We start from the raw sequence: 19,929 nt of genomic DNA, 5'->3' as shown, positions 1-19,929 counted from the left end.
GCACCCCCTGCTGGAATTACGGAATGCAACATGCTCAGAGTTAACAACGCCTAGCATAAAATTCCAGAATATTTACCTTAAAACATTGATTTCCTTGCATGGATAGCCTACCTGTTAATAAACAGTTATGTTTCATTTTAAAAATCAAAATGAACATGGGTTAGGATTTGACTCTTTGGATCCGATGTGACACCTTTCAAGAAATATTTTTCCTGTAGTAAAGGCAGACTTGACAGGTGTTGAAATGACTCTTTATGTTTTACACTTAAGAAAGTCAGCAAAACTTTAAATTTAACAACATTTAACACTCAGCTGCTTTTGAAAGTGACTCCATATGAGAAGTCAATGGGAAAATTAGGGCTACCTCAAGATGTTTCCCTAATAAGATCAGTAAACATCTTCAGTCCAGTTGTTCTAAGGACAGATGATTTTTTTATTGTTTATGTTCATATTATAAAGCCAACTGTGAGGCAAACTGATTTGTGATGGCTGTTCCTTACAAATAAAACTGGGCTGATGATTTGATCTGACAGTCAGTGCTTGTATCTAACGTTGAAAGAATGCTGTTGGGCTGCAGCTCTTTTAAAAACTGTGTGAGCTTTAATTCCAACCGGATGTCGATCTGAAAAACCTCTCCAGAGCTGCGGGAAGACATGTGCTAGGAAAGACGGACGACAAGGAGCTGGAGTCTTTAAGCTGTGCAGTTAATTCCCATTATGAGTGGTTGTCATGTTTCCAATAGAAATTTGTGGTTTGGATACTTGCTTCCTTACTGAGGGTACTTAACTTTTACAGCACTGCTGAATCTTTTCTGCACTTCACTTAGTTTTGGTTTACCTACATAGTGATTGGACGGTGTTCTTTTAAGGCTAGGATCAACTTTCAAATCTTATTGGGTGAATATCCAGTGGATAAGGTTTCGTGGAAGATACAATGGAGAGGGAAATCATAAAATATAGATAGAAAGGGCCAGGGGAGGGCTGCAGGAAGCTCCAGACACTTCCATGGACACAGAGAAAATGACACAAATATCATAAAAATGTGTCAAAAAATTGGCCTATAGGGTTGCCTCCCTGCAACCTTTCCACACTGGCAGAGTTTCAATATGTTCTCTAAAATTCTCAGGGGTTTTTAGCCTTTATGAAGAGGGAGCCAGGTGACTTTTCCTCTTAAATAATGTAACAACATGGCAAACTTTCAAGAAAGAACAGCCATTTCATCTTCTTCATCTTGTATTCTCCAAAGAATTCTAGCTGGGGTTGATGACCAGAACTTGGAGGTCTGTCCCCTTGTTTTGATCCGGAAGGCTGCATCTGGATGGGACGGACCACTACTGCTGCTGCTGCTGCTGCTGCTGCTGCTGCTGCTGCTGCTGCTGCTGCTGCTGCTGTTGCTGCTGCTGCAGGCTGGGTGGTCTGTGGTCGAGAGCCTAAATGCTCCATTACTTACCTGACTGCATTGTTTTACTTTTTGAAGCCCAAGTTCTTTACTAAGAACTTGATGATTTAAAGAGACCCATAAAAACTACAAGACCCTGACCTTTACCAACCTGTAGAAACAGGGACTGAAGGGGACTGACACCTGGAATAAGGTGCAACTAAAGGGCGTGAGTATGGATGGAATATATTAAATCGGACCACCTCAAACCACAGTTTTAGAACATTTAACAGAAATAATTGGAAAATAACATCAGCACTGAAGAAGAGGAAACTCAGTTTATTTTTGTTTGATTTACTGCCAACAAATCTGCAAAGATCATTATGTTTTTTCTCCAGCAGGGCTGTGAAAGTGGAGCGTGGGACTGAATAATGGTGTACAGTAGTGACTCATTTACAAGGTCATCCAAGTTCTTGTCTATAATCCACTGACCTATTTGGAGGTTGCAACCCTTTATCCTGATACTTAAGATCCTACTCTTTACATCCTTGCTCTCAGTTCCTTCAGAAAAGCCGTGATTCTGCTACATTTACCTATAAACCAAACATGAGTAATGGATCTAAGTATCTGGTTCCAACTTGTGGCTACAAAGAGAAGACCCTGAAATAGACCCTCTGTGGGTAGAAGGCTAAGGGAAAAAGAGGCTACTTTGCACTTTGCATTATCTGCATAATTCATTTTCATTAAGAGTGGCGGGTTTAACCCCCAGTTTCAGGTCATTATCTGTAGATTAAGTCAAATTAATATATATGGGTTTTATTTAGAGATAATACAACCTGGTAGCAAATATCAGGTAGGGAGTGAATGTGAATCACACACAGGCTCCTGTTTGATGGTCCAGCTGTCAAACATCTGTCAACTTCTACTCACACGTGCAGACCCCTTAGTTCTGAACTTACATTAGCATTTAAATAACCTAATTTTTGATGTCTGCACATAACAAAGTATTCTGGAATCAGCAGAGGTCTTTGTGAGGTATATGTGATGCACTTCTTTACTAAATTTTGTGTTACAATTTTAAACTGCTTTTACAACTAATTATAGGCAGATGTATACCATTTCAGCCTGTCAAGGTAATGTGAATACTTTTAGAATAAAACATGACAACGAAGCAGATAAAAGTTGAAAGAAAAAAATAAGTTTGGCACGAAATATTTAGTAAAAATGATCCCAAGGCCACACAGCTGCAGAGCAGTCAACCAGTAGAACACTGGTTTGCTGTTTAAATCCCTGGTCTTTCACTATGTAGTTTGTATCTTCCCATATGTGTGTGGGTTTATCTGGGTATCTGGGCAGACTGGGTTTAAGGTGCTTAAACAATGTAAATAGACTATGGGTATAAGTGTGAATGAGTGAGTCCAAATGTGATTGTTTTTGGCTCCAGCTCCTCCCCTAAAGAGCATCAGGCGAAAAAATATGAAATAAAAATGAAAATAAAGCCGGTATAACAAGAAAGTCTAGAGATTTCTTTAAGTCAGTGAATCTAAAATCTGGTCTGTGCATTTCACCTGAACAGACCTGTTTGTGCTGTGTCTGTCTATGTCTCTTTATGCATGAGGAAGATTTAAAGCAAACCAACTGTTTTTATCAGCTCACATGATCGTCTCTGAATCATACCCAGTGGCTAGTGGACATGTTTACCACAGTGCAGACCGAATGTCAACAAACAGAATGCCTGCAACAAAAACCAAGTTTGTGTCTGTGATTGACCTTGAATAAATAAATTTGTCCATGTGTAAATCTTGTTAAATTGCCAGTGACGATGTGACCCATGGTTTTCATGAGCCTCGTTACGCTCAAAGAATGCAACAATGAGCATGAGCAATCACCGCTCCATCACAGGAGACAGCATGGGAAAAAGTGCTTCACAAAGACACAGCGTATGAGCTCAGTGATAAACAACATGACACTCAGGCCGTTTTTCAACGTGGCCCTGCTTCATGTGGTCACAGCACTTGTAACTGCAGGCTCACTGTTCTCTTATATCCATATGCTATCAGTGAAACACTCCCAGCATGAACTTTTTTTTATTAGATCACATAAAGTAAACAGTCACAGTGAGTGTTTTTGATAAATGCAATTTGCTGCTCAGCTCCTTGCCAGAGCTCCATCTTGTGTTCAAGCCTGTTGTAAGTTAATTTGCCAGATCAACTTAAAAAAACAGAGAAATCTAATGGAAAACACGGCCCTGGCATCCACACTGCATACCGGTGGTTGTCTTAAGAATGGGACTCCTTTAATGTGGTGATTGCATGGTCTCAGATTGAAACTCTGTTTCCGTAAAAAAAAAGAATGTGCTTTTCCGTTGTGTTTTTTTCCCTCATTTATCCCTATTTCCTTTTCAATGGTTGCTTACATGATCAACTGTGTGTTTTTTTCCTAAGGCACTTGCAGAAATCCAGCACTTGATGTGATATGAACTTTTCCTCAACTTACCTTACCTCTAACATTTGAAAAAAGGGCAGGAGTGGTAACTCTAGTGGCTGCAGCTGGTTTCACTGCAAATTAGTCAGACATATTATTTTTTGGTAGAGGAAGAGGGGAGTTTGGGTGGAGGGGGGGTCCATATGTACACATCTGCCTGTACTGGGTATGCGCCTCTGTTAAAAAAGGGCTGCTAAGGCACCAGACCTTCCATAAATCCAGAAAACTTCCATGAAAAAGGGACGGGAGCTCTGGGATTCTGGGCAAAAGCAAGCAGCCCTGGAAAAATCAAAGGCATGTGGCACCTGAGGGAGGTGTATTCCCAGCCATAGTTTTCATTTAATGTTAGCTATGGCTGGTTAGGAACCGAGCCTGACACTATTGAAACAGTGGCGTGCTTCCTCTGTCTTCCTCCCTGCTGCTCTCTGGGCACTTCAAAACCACCACCTCCGTCCTTCAAGGGACGTTAGGGTTTTCTCTTAAAACCTCTCTTTATGTTCTGAACTGCTTCTCACCTTTTTTATGAAGTTTCAATTGTTTCATTCCAGAGTACACCAGAGGGTTGTGATGGCTGTAGTTTTGGCTGCTGGTTTCCTGTAGGCTTCCATTTCTGGCAGTGCTTTCTTCATCTTCTTCTGCAATATGGCCATCATCTGCTGCAGAGGAAAAACCCCTTTCAGCAAAGCTCCAGCCAAACACAAGAATTTACAACACCACTGGGTGCGCTATTTTAATATAAGAACATCATAAAGAAAGAGGAAGTTGTACTGACCAAATGTTGAATTCTGAGGTTTAGGGGAAAAGACCTGCGACGACATCCTGGTTGTGTTAAACCTCTCTTTCCTTTCATACTGTAACACAATCATCAAGCAGACTAAATCATATTGTAGCCACTATAATATCACACAATCACTATTTCCAGAAGTGGCTACACATTTTCTAAAGGCAATAAAACAAAACAAAAAAAGATTTGGTCAAACACAGTCACTATTTATCAAGCAAGGGTTACCAGTTTCATTGAATTTGTTAAAACACGTGTGTTCACCACTGGCTTGGTCGTCATTTCTTTTTGTATGTTTTTATACTTATCTGTTCTGTAAGTGATGATAGTAATTGATTCAGTTACAAGTTGCAAATGACTTTGCCATAAAGTTCACAGTGGGAGAAAACGTTCAGACATTAACAGCAGATTACAAAGTCACAGTTCACATGGAAGCCCTCAAGGCACAACAACAGTCCCCAGAGCCAGACGTTGAACATGCTTGACCTATAATAGCTCTGCTGAATACCAATTTGTACTGTGTAACATAAAACACTCATGTTATCATAATGACATGAACAGGAATTCACACACCTAGGAGAACACAAACAAGTGTTGCGCTTCATCGTATTAACCGGGGCTCTGCAACCGACAAGGACACAGAGACTCAGCTCTATTATTTTCTCTGGAGCAGGTTGACCACTTGTGGTATGGCTCCAAACCTGGATTATTGTTACTTACGAGTTTGTGTGTGAGCGAGGAATATTGGGCGTATCGATTGCTTCTTTTTGCTGCAGGCCCACTTGGCCAGGCCACAGAAAACCCTCAGTACATGCTGCTGCCAGTAGGCCCATTTCTGCTACACTTATTTTTAATACAAGTATTACATGACTCCGCTCTCTCAAGGTTTCACAGGGGAGGAAATAGCAGATTGAATGTAAACAAGATTAGCTTCCCTCTTGCGCAGCACAGCCAGCTGCAGCTTCCACGCTCATCCTGTAAATCTGCACAGTGGCCTGCACTGTGTGCAGGGAAGTGGGAGATGTCAAAACTTTTTCTGTCACTGTCCGGCTGGACGTAAGAAAAGACCACAACTTTTCTCAGCAGGATGAAAACCAGATCTAAGCTCTGTCTACAGAGACTCAATGCTAAAACGAATTTACATTATCTTCTTTTTTTTAAGGACAATGTAAGCTACATCACACTGTCTTCTGTGCTTTGTCCGTTTTTCCTTTTGCTCCTGGTTTTCCAACACAGACCTTGGTTCCTTCTGTTCCCTTGGCCATCAAAAAACTAAATATAGCTGATTTGTAGTTCTTTTAGAATATGTTCCACCTGCCAAAATACACAGGCCCTGCTTTCTTAACCTTGTGCAGTGATCTGTGTATTTGGAGTGGCAGTAAAAGGAGAAGCGGTGGCGCTCGGCGCGGCCAGGCCTCGAAGGCGAGCTAATGACACTGTCTACTCGTGTTTTTGGAAGCTGTGAAACCACAGCGGGGAGCTCCCCAGAGCTGCATGACTGTGACTTGACACAATGACTCACCTCACACAGATACTGATATTGATCGTTGGCTGGAACACTTTCTCTCCGTCCAATACTCTGCTCTTATACGGGGTCGTCTGCTCGTGCTGCACTTTCTCATCTCATGATGGAAGCTTCTGGCTTCGCTCAACTGCAGGGGAATTACGGCAAAAATATTTTCTTTTAGAAAGTGAACATCAATAACATGAAAGTGGTACAGTCCATTGAGCTCATAACCATTTAACATCATTTGTCTTCACAACACCCCTGCATATAGTATAATCCATTTATTAAAAATATGAATTATGAGGTAATCACTACGTCAATGGGGACCTATTAAGCTCTTTCCAGCTTTTTATCATTAATTTAATGTTACAATGTCAGCTGTCCATGTTAGCTCAAAGCCAAAGTTTAAATTATGAGTTAAATTATTATTATTATATATAAAAACCTCATCATCCAACTGCTCTGCACTCTTGGTTTCCAAAGCAATTCTAATGCCAGTGTGTACTGTAACAGATTTCTATGGTCAGTCAAGTCTTCCAAGAAAAGCTAGTTCCCATTGAATTAGCTCTGTGTGTAACATTATAGGCCTTCCCCATAGTCTAGCAGAGGAATTATTGATGTTGCAAGTTTAATATATAGTCACATGATGACAGCAAAATAACACCGGACTATAAAAGTTGGCTTCTGCGAATTGTGACATTATGGTTTCCACTATAGTTAATACTTTAGTGCAGTAGAAAAAAGATGTTTTTATAAGTTGTGTTTTTACCTGCAGTTGTTTGCGCTGTAAACCTGTACTCTCAGAGTTTCCACTATTTTATATCCACTTCATTGTGTGCAGGTCTTACAGTATGGGTGCTTATCAATAGTATGGTTTGTACCTGAACCTAAAGTTCACAACATCTAACAGTTACCGGAGTACAATACAAGAAAGACGACGCTGATGTTGTATTTTGAGTGATGTGTGCAACTGTTGTAAATAAAAAATGTATTGTTTGTTTGTTTTGGGGATTTATTTTTTTTCCTCAGAGCAAGAAACAAAGTATGTGTCTGTGGGAACTCACTACATGGGACTGCAAGAAATGTAGGATCTAGGAAATGTTAAGCTGTACATTGGATTTGAAATTGTTTGATTTCTTAATTGAAGCAGGGACTTACAGTAACGTAGTGCTGTGTTTGTAAAAACAAACACTGGTAAAACGCTAATCAGATAAATGTTCTGCTGCCATTCCTCATACACCAAACCTCAGATGTACACTGAACACTTGATGTATGTTTTCTATGAACAAATAGTCCTGAAGCAGTGAGTGGTGATCATCTATACTTAACTAATGAAATAAAAAAGGAAAAAGGTTTTCCTCTTTTACAAGATAGAGGAGCGGTGTAATGTAGCACACGGATGTGAGCAAAAATCAGAAAACATCTCCAGCTCGGAGAAAAATCAAAGGAAAATGTCCAGAAGGATCAGTTTGACATTTTAAAGAAAATGACTGCATTACTCTTTTCCAGATGCAACAACTTGTTCTGAGAACTGCAATCAGGCATCCCAATGTTTGTGCTTACAGCATGCGAGCAGACTCTGGAGGGATTCATCACTGTAAGAATGTGACTGACTTCACAGAGCTCTCAGAAATGAACACTTTAATCTTACACATACAAATAATACCATCACGGCATCTGTTGTTGATTCCTGGGCCTGTCTGTCTTATTTTCTTCACATTTGGACATCTGTGTTAACTAAACCATGCAGGAGTGCACGTATTTTTCCTCCTAAACCAAATTGTGCTGATTCATCATATTGTTGTATTTAATTCATGTGAATTATCACATTACGGCACCAGGAGTCTCAGCAGTGCTTCCTGTCCTCTTTGTCTCTGTGCTTGTTTCTGTTCATGTGTCACTTGGCTTTGTTCATGTGTGCAGTCTGGACTTTTTTCTAGTTCAAAGTCTGTTTGTAAGTGGTGTCTGGAAAAGTCACTCCTCATCATTTAGGAGTTTCTGTATCAACCTGCCGTCACCACCTTGTTTCTACAATAGTTTGTTAACAACCGTGCAAAATGGCATTAATGTATTCTGCACATTTACTTTTGATAAATGATAATAAATAAGTATTTTGAGAATAACTTATTTTGAACCATATTTTCAGATCTAGTGTCTGCTGTGAGGACATACTGTTTTGGCTTCATAAGGTGTGATGTCTCATCAGATGACACATGGTAATCAAAGGTTAAGGTAGCTTTAACAGTAGGGTTCAACATCTGCAGGGTTGTATCAAGATAAGCCTGCAAGAAAATCTTTTCTCTTTATTAATTTGTTATTTTTTTATCTGTTAACATGGTACAATAGCACATTCTGGATGACTTTACAGTAAGATGTGTCATGCTGTTTAATTTTAGTACATTACACATTTGTATAGTTAGATAGTAGTTGTGAACCTGGGCACAAAACAAATTAATAATTCTCACATAGACCACCAGGAGGCTTCACAACAATACTAGCTAGACCTCACATCCCAAGTTAGTTACTATGCCTCAGTGTCTTGTGGCTGATGTTATTATTTGATCTGTTAGTGATCCTATCATTGCAGTTCTACTCTCCATTACCTTAGTTAATAATGATGATTTTATTCTTAAGCTGAATCCAGAGGGAGTGGTAAACCCCCTGTATCCACTCGGTTCCGAACAGTCGTACACACTCGTCATACAGAATTTAACTGGCCCACTTCAACAGTGATATGCCATCATGGGTCCCTGCAGACTGTGTTAGTGCTGCTTCTCATTCTGACCAGCTGATTTCAATGATGGTTTTCTTTTCTTCCCCCTTCTCTAATCAGTGCAGTGAGCAGATAAAGCTTTGGGTTCAAATGAATTTCCTCATGACAACACCCATGCTCTGCAGTTACGTAAACCAATGCCGTGTGTAACAGAAATGTTTTCTCTGAGGGGAACAGTGATTGTTCTTGTGATTGATTATTGGGGCATTTTCACGTTTCTAACCAGTAAAGCCTGCTGCCGCAGACTGGATTACTCTGAGCTGACAGGATATATGAAATGCTTTACATTCAAGGGTGGAGGAACCTTTTCTGCTTTTATAAATACTTTTGGTGGGGGTAATGATGACGAGGTTGTTGTGGCCGGTTTTCCAGGTTTGCTGTTTCGTCTCCTGAGCTGAACTCAAGGCTAGGGTCTTTAAAATTCTTTTAAAAAGTAGATGCTGTAAACTGTATACAATTAAAAAATAATAATACATTTAAAAATGTACATACATTAAAGTTAGTCAACAGACAGTAGACACCCAAACAGTTATGGATGTGACATCATAAATTTGATTAACTGTTCATTAATTCACTCCTATCATTTCAGGGCTAAGACATAATCTTTTGATCTGTATTGGCTCATATCTCCTATTCTGTAGTTACTCTCAAACCCGACAATTACACCTACATACAATCCTGCTTTAAATGGTTAGTACAGATTCTGTACGTGATAAACATACTGTTGATCTGGGCTGGTTTCTGTCAAAAGCTCTTTCACTCCCACACCAACACATGTTAAATGTGAGTTTTTGCGCTTGTCCAAAAAAACGTGGTTGATTTAACAGGTTACAAATGTAGGGGAACTTTCAGAATATGTAGTATTTTAATCCAAACATACATGTATAGGATTAGACTGAAATCTTTACTTGTAAATATGTGTGTAATCTTGTAAATGTCTGACTGTGAAGTGTCAACACTGGGTTGAAGCTGATGTGTTTGATTGTACTGATTGAAATGTGTGGCCAACTACTGGTTTACGGCAGTTTACGGCAGTGGTTATATATATATATATATATACAAATATATATATACTCTGTCTGGTACCCTCTTCCATTCCCAGTCCAAGGTTCTGAACGTGGGTGTCCCACCGGGAATTCAAGTAGCACATTGGGTTGGCCACTCTATACCCCCTGTTTAAAGGGATTCATTGCAGACTAATTGGGATAACATGGCTGGAAATGTTGACCTTGGTATTTTCTAAACAAGGTTTCAATTAACTTGTAATAAGGCCAAGCAGCCAAGCCCGAGACGGATCCTCCACTAGCAGGAGGAAATGCGAAACATGCTGCAGTTGATGGTTGGCTTTTCTTAACTTTGATTAATCACTAGGAGAGAAAGCAAATAGGACTGGTAAAATAATTAAAAAGAAAACACCCTGTCCCTGCTGGAGTAGCTTTTAGAGTAAATGTGAAGAAAAAACTTCACAATATTTCCTTCTCCCCTCTTTAATTTTAACTGTGGCTGTGTTAAAAACTAAAACAAATCTAATGAAAAACAATACATGCATGTCTCCAAAAAACATGATTGGTTGGCCAGTGAAATTAACAACGCCTACAAGATTTTTATTTCTTTAATTTGCATAATAAAATAATGTTCATTTGAAGTTGGCCACTAAAGAATTGGTCTTAGCCATGTTTCTCCCATTGAGGATTACTTTGCTCAAACCGCAATTACATTTATTTGAATATAGGAATATAATGTTTCAGCATTTCTGCAAATACAATGTGAGACAACACAGCTGGTGCCCTCTGTTGTCCAAGGGGCTGTAATTGAGTTCAGTCGGAGCAGGGACTGCAAAGTTATGGTTGGTCTGTTGTTAATAATGACGTGTCCCTAACAATCTGACATTAATTTCTTAAACAAAAGCCTCCCTAAACCGCAGCTAAGCTGGCTCCGACTTGCAGCAGTGATACTTTGAGGAAGTTTATCATTTCACAGTATATTGTGTAATGTGCACAGGCTTTCAGATCTCAGCGCCAGACTTTGAAATTCGGTAGAGGAACTGGATTGAGCCACCTGACGAGAGACAGAACGCAGTTCTGACTGAAACGATGGAGCTTTTAGCTGCTGCTGAATCGATTGTACAACTGTTCACTTGGGGCATCAGCTGACCAACAACAAGTGATTTCTAATTCTGAAAGGCAACAGAGAAGCTGCCGCAGCGATGGAAATGCAGGTATGCAATTTACTGAGGAAATGACAAACGCGGCAGATTAAAACAAAATTTAAAGTTAACCACAAATATTCCCTCTTTTAAGTTTCTGTGGGATCACTAGGTCGACAGTTGTGTGTTTGGCTTCTACTTCTTCTGCTCCATCTTTGCCTACCTCCTCCTCCTCCTCCTCCTCAACTTCCTCCCTAATTCCTTTTTCCCTGCTATTTTGAATGATCATGATTCCAAAGAATGTCTTTCTGCAAGTGTTTAACACACTGGTCTTTGAAGCCTGATCCAAGTGGCTGCTTTGTCTGCTTTATTGTTCTAAATGCTAACTGTATTAAATCACCTCCCGCTCCCTGGTCTGTGAGCTTCATCCGCTCCAAAACTCAATCTACATTCTTCAGGAGGAAGTCCTGTTCTGCACCGCTGAGGCCGTCCAGGGACTTGGCAATATTTATATAGCTTTTTAATGCAATTTTAATTGCAGCGTGACACTTTAAATCCTGATTTTTGTTGCTTTTGGAACAGTTTCCACCCCTGCGCCATATATCATCACACAGGAGACAGGAGCTGCCTGAAGGAGAGTAGGTTGCATCTTTGTCACTTCCAATAACTGGTTACATACTTTCTTCTTTCTCTTCCCCCGTTAAATCTAAGCCTCTGCACATGTTGCCAAATGGTAGATGATGAAAAAAGGCTGCGGACGTAGACGCAATCTGTACTGACAGGGTGAAATTCTAATGTTACAAAGAAAGTTGTATTTTTGAGTAGCAAGAGTTAAATAGGAAAAATGATTCGGGTCCAGCTCACAAACCAAAACCACATTAAAGGCCAAATCACTGCGGGTCAAATTTCTCACTCATGAATCACACTCACGTCTCTATTTAACAGTGCATTAATTTACATTAATTGCACATTACAAGAGCACAGTGGCTCATGTTTGCTTTTCTTTCCCAAACATTTGCATTTGATACTTTTTATATTCGGCCTTGTTAAAGGCTGTGAAAGGACAGAGCAGCCACAGAGGACACGCAGTAAACTGTGCCGCAGAAAACACACCTTTCTTTTACTGCCACGACACAAACAGTAGTTTATGATTGGAGTTTTACTGCCGTGTTGCATAATGCCTCTTTCTCTGAAAGAAGGTTAAGCTTTGGCTGAGGCTGACACCTTCATCGCCAAATGTTTGGATCCTTCACTCCTAACTATTAATGTATTAGACAAGGTTAAAGTTGCTCGGAGGAACTGATTAACAAGGATTAGTCCAAACTCCCCGGTAGGATTTTTCTCCCTTATTTCTCGTCAGGGAGCTATCAGGGGGGAAGTGAACATCAGCCAACTCCTACTTTATATGACTGCAGAAATTTCTGCTTTACAACCTCTGCCTGATTACGTGAAGGAGAACAGGATTAAACTACTGATTCCAGCTGTTATCGTACAACATTTTTGTTGGAAAACATGAGGAGCTACCATGTACCACTATCTGGGAGATGGAGCTCTGCTCCAGCTACCCAAGGTCCAGGAAAAGATGAGCTGCTCTTATCAGCAGGCTCTGTGTGCAGCCTTCACCTCTGCCTCATACAGACTGTATCTGCCTTTTGTCAAACAGCTACCCTAATTTTATTGCTTTACCACCCTTTGTGTGCATCTTCTCACCTGTGATATCGTTCAAAGGTGCATCCAGCCAATGATAACAGTTTACAGTAGTTAATTGGTGATTAAACGGGTAGATGTCCTTGTAAAACGTCGCTACCTGTGTTGTGGCATTTTAGAAAAAGCCAAAGTTAGAGGTATAAACCATTTCATTGGGTTTTAAAGAGAACATTTGTTTGTTTTAAAGGCATTTACTGGGCTTGTTGGCAGAGACACAAAGGCCTGTAAAAGCAGAGCTCAGACACTTAGACATGCTACATGTTGGACCCATTCAGAGCGCACAGCAGGGCCATGAAGGTTTTCATTTTGAGAAATAAACTTATTCAACTCTGATGAAAAACATTGAGATGAACCTCAGTTAAAACATTAAAGGCAGCGTTTGGTTTGCTTAACTCTCCACACAGACAGAGCAATGGCTCGTCTTCTTTATTTGAAAATAAAGTGTTTTTTTCCTTTTTTTCTCTCAACTATCTCACTCCAGTTAAAAGGTAGAATAAAGAGGCTGTCACTTGGAAGAATTTGTGAAATATCGTGCATTACATATACAATATAATATATACATATAGGCTGAGTATAAGTTAATAATAGAATTGAAACAAATGCTAAATTATTAACTTCCATGCACTTAAATCCCAGTGATACAAAGAGCTTCAGTCTGGGTGTCAGGCAGGAGAGCAGGCCACCACACAGAATCATACACGTGAATAATGACCTAGCATATTAATTATTTTATGGTGCCAGTAGACGGGGTCAACAATGATTTGCTCTTTCCTTGTTTCCACCCAAGATAAGATTATCAGCTACCTAATGTCTTGATGTTATTTGTAAAAAAATCTCTGACCCAGGATGATAGTCGGCCAGTGAGACAAAAAGTATTTTTCTTGAATAAAAAAATACATTTGGAGTAGTTTAGTTTATCGTTGACGTGATTATCATCTCTTGGTCCGCACCAAGACGCAGACACTTTCAGAAGCAGCCAGTTTTTACACAGAGAGCACGTCTGCCAGTGTGAGATTTACAGCCACACCAGCCTCAGCCAGGGCTCTAAACCCATGTAATTACATTTTAAGCAGCACTGGCTGGTTGGAATACCTCAAGTAATTACTTTAGTTTTTTTCCACTCTTCCTATAATCTTCTTCCTTTGTGTGAGGGTTTGGACCAGAGACCGGTGGGGGAAACAGAACAAGTCAGTAGGTAATATGGAATGAATTAGAAACAATCTGACGTAGCTGAATATAAGAATAGAGTGACCCCTTCCGCCCCTGCACATGCATACACACATTTACACACACACACACTTGCACAAACACCACCTGAAATGTGTTTTGGTGGTTGTTTCCTTTGATTAGGAGTGTTATGGGAGTGCTGCACAAATATAAAAGCTGTCCAGACAGTTTTATTATGTTTATTTGTGGTACCACCTGTGTTTCCATACAGAAGAATGAGTTTGTAGCCAAGATGAGGAACATGGGGTGTAAAGGAAGTACGGTCTGTGCTTTGTTTGACCGGCCAGCCAAGAGTCAAGAACTTTCTTATAAGATGTATCTTAATCTGTTCCTGCCTTGAAGGAAACTAAGAAACATGTTGTAAGAAGAGGAAGTCCATGCGACGATCCACGGCAAGAAGTCGACCAGAAGTTGAAAAGCTGGTAAAAGGTGTTTTAGAAAACACCATTCCATGTCACTAAATAAAATCAGTGATGCATGACTGTTGGCAGACAAGTTGTGATGACATACTGTTAAAAATTATCTTTTTTTTTTTCAAACTTTAAAATAATACTTTGTTAAGCCATCGAGTGATTCAGTACAAAGCTATTTTAAATAGTATATTCGACCTATTTCTGCTCTGAAATTGTTTTTGGTTTAATGAGTAAAAATGCATTACCTTGGCATTCAGACCAAGGTCAAACAACTCGCAATGCACATAGGTTTTTAATCAAGTACTGTGAACACAGACCTAGTGGTCTGACTAAACTCTTGACAGGACTCACTTAAGGCGAAACAGTCATTACACTTCTAGAGCGCACGTTCTGCGACCACACCAACCACACCGCCCCCACATATATGGCTGCGTGACTCTTCCTCAGGCCTCATCTCTCTCCCTCTGTCTTCTCTGTCAAATATTTATAACTGATGGGAGATAAGATTATTTCAGTGTCGGACCTCTCAGTGCCAGCTGCTGCAGACCTTTGCTCACAATAAAGCCCTCAGAAGCGTTCCAGGCAGGGGGAAGGTTGTTTTATTTGGAGCTCATCCTAGGTCTGATAGGAGCAGAAAATGCAGGACACTATTACTCTCCTGGCTCAGTGCATCAACACCATCTTATCTTGAGATGTTGAAATGTTTCAACCTCAAGGTTTTTGTTTTTAAGGCCCAGTCAGGGGCAGTGGCGGTGGGCTTCGACCCTGAGCCGATGATGTTTTCAGGGTGAAAGACACAAAGTTTTCTTTTCTTTACGTCATAAGGAAGCACTTTCAACACTGGGCTCTTGGCCCGCTCGGAGGTCTTACACATTGTAATCCACACACATGTTTTACTTTTCTTTTTACTGCCAGATATTTAGACAGTATACGTGATGATTGGTAGAGTGTATGTACAGGCTGACCACAGTGTATTTAAGAGCAGTCAGAGAACAACAATGAGTCATAGTTTAACTCTGATGGCTTACTTTTATTGCTCTTTTGTTGTGAGTTATTGACTGGGACTGTAAACATCATTAAAACGGACCAACATTTGTCTATTTTCAAGTGCCATGACACAGGAAACGATATTAACGGAAAGCCCTAATATCTGCATTTTATACATAAATACATTTTGAGGTAATGAATCCGTGTCAGTGTCTCTTTATGTGAGGCATGAATCAGATGATGAAATGCTCGGACTAATCCAGCTGAACACACTACAACCTGTCAGAGCTGGACCTGTCAGAGTGGACTCCTGGCTAGTCAGCTCGGAGGAAAATTAATCTTGTTTAATAAAATAGAACACCATCTGGGCTTCAACAGTCAAAATTGTTACAATATGTGAAAAAACTCGTCCACTACCCCCCCCACCTCACACACACAAAGAAGTTTTATTAACGTCCTACAATCCCTACAATTTCTGTGGCTGCACGAACAGTTTGGAAACACTCTGCAGCAGATGCACAGAGCAGTAAACGACAGCGGTATTTTATCAAGATGTTTTTCAGCTGTGAGGAAAAGCAGTAAAAACGAACAAGAGCAATGAAAAAAAGATTCATCTTCACTGCATAATCAGCAAAGTTCTTTCTAATCATATCTTACAATTTTATCAGAAATCTTTTTCAGATGTCCTCAACCAGGGTTCACTCAGATAAAATAAAAAAATAGTACGTATCTGCAAGTTTTTGAGCAGAGCAGCAACGCCTGAGCTGATAAAAACCAAAATAAGTGAAAAGAAACAACAGGAAAGCCACAATGGCTGCATTTCATTTATCCCCTCATGTTGACATGTTTAGATGGAAAACAGCACTAGTGGTGCCCTCTAATGGCCAACGCTGTCCAGACAAATAAACACAGGCTGTTGTTAGCGTTATCTGAGCTACTGACTTTTTATTTATTGAAGTGACTTTGAACCTCATTTTCACTTCGGCTTCCTGATTAAATACCTCTTACGCTGCTTGAATCTTTCCAATAGAATTATCTGCTTTTCTTCAGTCTACTGATTTATCAGTGGAACAAGATTAGCTCTAATAAAAGAAGGGCTATATATATATATATATACTTATATTTAACAGCATTGTGAAAAGAGATAGAGATTTACTTGCTTATATTTGAAAATACATACGTAGGTACATGGTTACATAGAGTATATGTACTTGTACTTTATATGTATTTTAACAAGCTTTTTAAATAAGCCAATATGATCAATGTTGTACATAATTTATTATGTTTAGACATGAATTAATATAATTTAACCAAAAAAGTGCTATCATAAACAAAATAGAGTATGAGTAGGAACAATTACCTATAAAGGATTAAATAAGATATAATTGTTGTGGGTTTTTTATGTCACATTCCTGGTTAGTATTTTATTGTTTTTTTTTATTTTCCTAGATTTCACAAAAGTTTAATACAAATACTACTACTGTATATGTATAAACATTTAGGAGAATGGTGGTGGGGAGGTTGTAGTAAAAGTGCTGTTTTAGTCATTTGTATTGTCTTTAATATTACCACAAAGCAGTTCCTCATCGGTCTGTTCTGTCAAAGGCCTCACATTACAACTGAATTTACAACACTTGCCCCATTTACAGAGAAAACACATATTCCCAGTTATTGTTCTGTGTCAACAGGGGTGTAATGTATGTGCCTCGCTTTTTTCTGCGGAGAGAACTGCTGTCCCTCTGTATACTTTTATGTTGCTGCAGTTTATAATATCTAAACAGCTTCTCCTTCAGACTGGAGCCAGTCGTTTACATCCACTGTCTGCAGTCTGTTGACTCTAACTGAACTTCTCCACTCTCACCGGGCGTGAGTGAGTTCGAGCTGAGCTGAGCCGAGAGCGTTTATGTGTTTGTGTTTGTATGGTGTACACCTGCTTGACTACGTGTGTGTACACACGTGGAATATGTGTTTGTGGCATTTTACCCTATGCCCTGTCTCTATAAGGGTGAGCGATATGTGCATTTTTCTGTAAGAAGACTGAACCACGACCTCAGCTTATGCTGTGACGGCTGTCATTATGACCTTTCAAAGAAGCAACACAACAGATCATCAGCAAGCAGATGCCTGAGATAAGATAATGATAAGAGGTGGTATCTGGACTCCACATCAATGTGTTGACTGTATAACATCATGGTCACCGTCTAGTACACCGTGTCTCCTGTGGCCAATGGTCCAGAGATGATGACAGCTGACAGCTAACATGCCAATTAGAGCAATGAGGCCTGCAGGCAAGGTGAGTGGAAGATGAAGACGGTTCAGAATATAAAGTGCACCTGTTTAACTACAGTGTAATGTAGCTGAGGCTATATAACATTGATTCTGCCATGATAAGAGCTGGTTGTTGTGTCAACAAACAGTTGTGAGCTAATCCTTTGAATAATAATGACTGAGGGATTGTTCTCTTTTTGATGTGCACATTTACATCATCAATATTATTCCAAAATCTAATCCATCCTACCTTCATTACAGCTTATTGTAAATATGAAATGTTCCTTTTTTTCTTGAGTCACGTGTTTTCTTAACCCTGTTTGTATTTCTGTCTGTACCATCAGCAACATTCACAGTGACTGCCCAGTACAAAGGTAATGTTTATTGGTGCCATTCTTCATTTTCTGGAAGCCATGCACTGCAACATAATGGAGGTATAACTCCTGATTTTTAATCCGCCGTCCTGATAGCGAGCTACCAACCTTCCTAGAAAATCTGTTACCAGGTTTATCTTTGAAGATAAAGGGATGAGTCCTCTGAAGCTCAAAGGGTACAGAGGAGACATGGCAGTCACTCAGAAGTCTTTTCTTCATGTACTAGTTGTCTAAATGTGACATTAATTACATTTTTATTTCATACCTGATTTATTTTTCAGATATCCTTAGCTTCTTAGCTTAACCCTGTTTGTTTCTAGTGTTTTGCTATCTTTCTCTTAGATTTTAGTGATTTTCACACAATGAATACCCTGCAAAATATTTGCAGACTCTCATTACTATTACTACAGATTTTGTTTATGTTGAAGAATTCTTATATATGTTTAAAAAAATTCAATGCAGTGGTTGTAAAATGATTAGGTCAAAGAAATGATTTTACCAAAGAACACATATCTGTTATTTAACATTTCACAAGACACACATTTTTGTCTCTTTTTCAAAAGAGGCCTTTGGGGTGGAGCAACATTGGTCAACAGTGATGCAATTGCACTATTTGCGTGGTTAATTTGAGCCTTGAGTCTTAATATTAACATACAAATCAGGCCAGTGCATGAAGACCTATAAAATTGTGTCTTGTTCCACAAACAAATGGACTTAAGCACAGCTGACTGAGAAGGTAAACAATGATCACACCATCTAACAAAACACAATTTAAAACTGCCATAAAATCTGACTCTAAAAAGTCATGTGACAAACAAACACTGCAGAGGGATGAGGTGCACATGTTGGCCATCAAAACTAAAAAGCCTAGAGGAAATTGAGAAAAACGTTTCAAAGCAAGCTATAATGAGGAAATGTGTTTAGGCAGTAAGCATTGTTTTGGAATGACCCGACACATTCTTTGTTAGTGCCATTGGCAGCACTGTTTTTATCCAATTTAAAAAGTTAAAATAATAATAAAAACCTGTATGTTTGAACAGTCTATGTCTTGTCTGCTATAGATGTAAACTACAATCTCACATTCCTTAATTCAGGAAGCTTAATAACCTACAGGCAGTATATTTGATCAGTTAAACTTGTGACACAAAATATGGCTAAAGCAAATGTTAAGGTTTAAAAAGGGTATTATTCAGTATGTATTATTACTACTCCTAAGAAAGCCATCCAACGGCACAACTAACTTGCACACATTATGACTCAAACCAGCCAACGTGAAGGTCATTTATGTTATAAATGTCAGTGGATGACCAAGGTCAGTGAGCATAATCCTTTTGGGACAGGAGTTATAAAGAAAACTCAACTCAGAATTCCATCATATACAGGGTTTTTTTCTTAAAGTTTTTCTAAATATTTCCGCCAACAGTTATAACTTTGTAATGAGTACAATTTTACTGTCATGGACAATGAGAGATGTCATTTTTGTTGGAAATGACATCTTTTCTGATTTTATCCTGACACACAGCCAAAAACAGCATTTGTTCTATTACAGTGATTCTTTATTTAGGATGGATTTGGGGAGGAATTTGTATTGATATTTTTCAAGTTGCCATGACATTTTCAGGAATTAAGTTCACTTGCAATACCATGGGGCAAGTTCCTAAATCATTCAGCGCCATACTGTATTATTATTAGCAACCATTTACGTTTGTACTGGGTGAAGGTGGAGCCCAGCCCGGGTCTGCTCGCCTAAAAGGCTCAGTTGCTGTGCAGCGTCAGTTCACCCTGAGCTGTCGTTGAGCCTCTGTTTGTGTTCTGGCTAGACATCGTCTATAATGAGCGCTGATTAGTTAACTGGTTTAAATGCCTCTGCTATTTTCAGTTTCTG

The 19,929-nt window shown here is 39.4% G+C and overlaps 1 protein-coding gene across 4 annotated transcripts in view; it reads right to left on the bottom strand.

Annotated features, from left to right (window-relative positions):
* The window catches only part of kcns2 (potassium voltage-gated channel modifier subfamily S member 2), an 86,584-nt gene that overhangs the window by 6,604 nt on the left and 60,051 nt on the right, over window positions 1-19,929 (bottom strand). For 3 of the 4 annotated variants that reach the window (XR_003051427.1, XR_003051428.1, XR_003051424.1), the window contains exons 3-5: window positions 6,165-6,294; window positions 4,634-4,712; window positions 4,377-4,517 (exon numbers count right to left, since the gene is read on the bottom strand). The gene's annotated coding sequence lies outside the window, so the exon portion shown is untranslated. The remainder of the gene's footprint in view (window positions 1-4,376; window positions 4,518-4,633; window positions 4,713-6,164; window positions 6,295-19,929) is intronic. The other variant, XR_003051426.1, reaches the window with a different exon arrangement.

The sequence above is a fragment of the Cynoglossus semilaevis genome, chromosome 13 (genome assembly GCF_000523025.1).
Source record: "Cynoglossus semilaevis isolate Cse_v1.0 chromosome 13, Cse_v1.0, whole genome shotgun sequence".
In the NCBI taxonomy this organism is placed as follows: Eukaryota; Metazoa; Chordata; class Actinopteri; order Pleuronectiformes; family Cynoglossidae; genus Cynoglossus; species Cynoglossus semilaevis.
Note: the sequence above shows the minus strand (reverse complement) of the source record. Positions and strands in the feature narration are given on the sequence as shown.